Here is a 4,463-nt window from a genome sequence, read left to right as displayed (position 1 = left end):
AGAATGATCCTCTGCGTCACAGCCTTGACGACTTGCCTGACGATGTCATTGACGACATGACCAAGTCTCTTCTAAATGAGAGTCTGGCGGATTGCGGCAAGGTGGGCCTAGCTCCCTTCTGCAAAGTTAACCTGGCTCCAAAGGTAAACCGCCCATGTGAAATGACTACTTCGATTTCTTAATGTTTCACCCATACTCATGCATATGCTAATCTTTGCAGGCGGGTGATAAATTTTGGAAAGTCAAATATGATTATGAAGCCGCCAAGAGAGCTAGAAAAGAAAAGAAAGCCGTCAGGAAAGAAGCTGTCAAAAGGAAGGGCAAGAAAGCCACTGCTTCTGACCTGGTTCGGCTAGCGGACTCTTCTAAGATGAAGGTAGCCCTTGATTCCCTTGGCTCATTTTTTAACCATCTTATTGACACGGTGTCACGCCCAATATGCGACCCTATCCAAAAGGAACTCGAAGGTCCCACCAAGGATAGACCCGCATATTGAAACGCTTTTGCAAGGTGGATATCATTACATCAACATTACATAATATATGGGGATACATACATAAGGCATACAATGCCACATGATTACAACATCACAATACAAAAGAGCATCATCCGACTACGGATGAACCACAAACAGAAACTCAAACGACATCCACCCTGCTAGCCCAGGCTGCCGACCTGGAACCTATCCCCTGATCGAAGAAGCAGAAGAAGAACTCAACACAAGCAAGCATCGCTCTCGCGTCATGATCATCGCATAACCTGTACCTGCAACTGTTGTTGTAGTAATCTGTGAGCCACGAGGACTCAGCAATCCCATTACCATGGGTATCAAGACTAGCAAAGCTTAATGGGAAAGGAAGGGGTAAAGTGGTGAGGCTGCAGCAGCGACTAAGCATGATATGGTGGCTAACATACGCAAATAAGAGCGAGAAGAGAGCAAGCGGAACGGTCGTCAACTAGTAATGATCAAGAAGTGATCCTGAGCTCCTACTTACGTCAAACATAACCCAGAAACCGTTCACTTCCCGGACTCCGCCGAAAAGAGACCATCACGGCTACACACGCGGTTGATGCATTTTAATTCGGATCTGGTGTCAAGTTATCTACAACCGGACATTAACAAATTCCCATCTGCCTATAACCGCAGGCATGTCTTTCGAAAGATTATACCCTGCAGGGGTGTCCCAACTTAGCCCATGACAAGCTCTCGCGATCAACGAAGGAATAGACCTTCTCCCAGGAAGACACGATCAGACTCGGAATCCCGGTTTACAAGACATTTCGACAATGGTAAAACAAGACCAGCAAAGCCGCCCGATGCGCCGACAATCCCGATAGGAGCTGCACATATCTCGTTCTCAGGGCAACACCGGATGAGACTAGCTACAAGTAAAACCAACCCTCAAGTTGCCCCGCAGGCAGCTCAGTTCGGACCAACACTTAGACAAGCACTGGCCCGGGGGGGCTAAAATAAAGATGACCCTCGGGTTGGCCGACCCAAGGGAAAGGGTAGGTGGTGGTGAGGCAAATGGTAAAACCAAGGTTGGGCCTTGCTGGAGGAGTTTTATTCAAAGCGAACTGTCAAGGGGGTCCCATAAATCATCCGACCGTGTAAGGAACGCAAAATCCGGGAACATAACACCGGTATGACGGAAACTAGGGCGGCAAGAGTGGAACAAAACACTAGGCAAAAGGCCGAGTCTTCCACCCTTTACCAAGTATATAGATGCATTAATAATATAAGAGATATTGTGATATCCCAACCAAAATCATGTCCACCATGGAGAAATCTTCAACTTCACCTGCAACTAGCAACGCTATAAGAGGGGCTGAGCAAAGCGGGAACATAGCCAAATAATGGTTTGCATAGGAAAGGTGTCAAAGGTTAGAGGCTGACATGGCAATATGGGAGGTTTGATGAGCAAAAGATAGGTAACGCAGCATAGCGATAGAACGAAGCAACTAGCATAGCAATGATAGTAGTGAGATCCAGGGTAGCGGTCATCTTGCCTGAAATCCCGCAAGGAAGAAGAACGAGTCCATGAAGAAGAGGACTGGATGAAGCCGAACCAAGCGTAGACGAACGAATCCTCACGATCGCAACAAAACAGGAACTATCGAAAAGAAGCACACAACAAAGTAAACACACCACACATGAACATGACATGATGCACAAACAAGCATGGTGCATGACAAATCTAGATGAGACTACTCATGGCAAGAGATGAGGCCAACAAGAGCAACACATCAAGGCAAGTTTAAATGAGGCCGGGAACAACATATAACAATTCCGGTAAGTCCTCATATGCATATTTCGAAATTGGTCCAGATCTGAATAAACCTTATGTTCAAGTTGTTAAACATCAAGTTAAGATGCACAAAGATGATCTACACGATATTCTAGTCAAGTTACATATAAAGTTCATTTATTTCGGAGCTACGGCCTAGAAGATATGAGCAAAACAAGTTAAACATGGCATTGATGCAAAATGCACCCAAACATCAAGCAAACACCTCAAAACAAGGATGCAACATGATAATATGAAACTAGATGCAAAACTAAGCAAGTTTCATATAGAGGATGGTTCAACACATGCACACTAAACAAGTTTAAAGGATAAGCTGTCCAAAACAGCAATTAGGCATATTGCAAGCACCAAAACAATATGCTACAACACCACACTATGAAAACAAAAGACATGTGCATGATGTACAGGTAAAGCACGACAAACCATGAACACTGAGCTATCTCCAGAAACTACTAGAACATGCTCAAACACACATGGTTAGATTGCAAGTTATAACAATTTCAGACTTTGCAGAAAATAACATCAGGATGCAATATTCAGAGCTATAAAACAACCTGTTACAGGAACTTATCATGGCAAACAAAGGCATGGTTAGAATCTACTAAATGCATAGATCAAAAGTCCCTTACTGACCATAAGCCAAAAAGGATCAGAAAATATGATGGCACCCACGTAAACATAGCATGTTATTATACAGATTCATACATGGCAGGAACATAATTATGAAGGCATGTAGATGAGCTTGTGCAACTCACTACAGGTCAATACATGGCATGGCAAGGCAACCGACAGTAAGAAGACATGTTTGTGAAGCTAAGCATGGCAATATCAAGGTCATAGGGTGCATGGATCACTAGCAAAACACATGGGAACAAGTGAACTTAATGTAAAAAGGCTGACATCAACATTATGAAGCAACTTTGGAGCAAGATATGAACAAGCTACAGCAACCTATAAATGCAACCAAGGGCATGGATGGATAGAGCAAGACATGTAGATTAAAATATATTTATAGAACATCTCCAGATTATGCATATAATGATTAGTAGAAGCATGTTTATATAGCATCACAAAATAACAGATTCAGCCTAGCAAAAACAGCAACAACGAGTACCCTACTTAACAAGCTCGATTCACTCACCACAAGTCATTGCATGACAAGATGAGAATAGAATCATCAAGAAGACATGTTTGTGTAACCAACCACGGCAAGAAGAAGTTCATAGCATGCAAGGGTCAACTACAACAAGCTTGGCCAAATTGAATAACATGTAAACAATCTGCCAGGAAACATTTTGAAGCAAAAGTAGAGCACGAAAATGACATGCTAGACTACTCCATAATTGCAACCAATGGCATGAATAGATAGACAATAACCACATGTTCAAAACACCCTTACTTAAGTATCTCAAAATATGCATGGATCTCTTTGTAGCATCAAGTTTACATGGCATCAAAATTACAGCAAAACAGGAACTAAAATCAGCAACATCACGATGCCTAGTTTGCATGCTTGTGCTAGTCACCACATTGATCACAAAAATGCATGGCATACACCTCTGTAAAGAAGACATGGCATAGTTCAAAACACATGAAGAAATCAACCTCATAGGATGCACACATCAATCATGGCAAAAATGACAAATGAGCTCGTTCTGTTAACAGACAGCAGAAAACATTATGAAGCACTCTTACAACGATGATTCAGGCATCAAGATGTGCTCAAATGAATATGATGCAATGGAAAGAAATGATGTACTCGTCGAGGCGAACAATTTGACATATTACACGCGCAAAACGGAGCTACGGATGCAGAGATACGATGGCATGAACATGGCATGAAAATTACTGGAATCCTGGGACAGGCAAATTTCAGAGGGGGGAAGTCAACCTGAGGCAGCACGGATTACGAGGCGAGGCGGATCTCGCCGGAATTCATGCCGGAGATGGACGGGGACGATGCCGGGGAGGCGGATCCGGGCCGGATCTCACCGGATCCGGCCGGTTCCCGGCGAGTGGAGGCACGGGGACGCGGTCGGCGGGGAGGAGGCGCGGCGCCCGAGGCCGGAGAGGCAAAGCGGGCTGGGAGGCGGCGCGCTCCGGCGACCGTCCGGCGAGGCCGAGCGACGAGGAGGCGGGGCGCTGGTCGACGAG

This window comes from Triticum dicoccoides, chromosome 5B (assembly GCF_002162155.2).
Source record: "Triticum dicoccoides isolate Atlit2015 ecotype Zavitan chromosome 5B, WEW_v2.0, whole genome shotgun sequence".
NCBI classification, from domain to species: Eukaryota; Viridiplantae; Streptophyta; class Magnoliopsida; order Poales; family Poaceae; genus Triticum; species Triticum dicoccoides.
Note: the sequence above shows the minus strand (reverse complement) of the source record.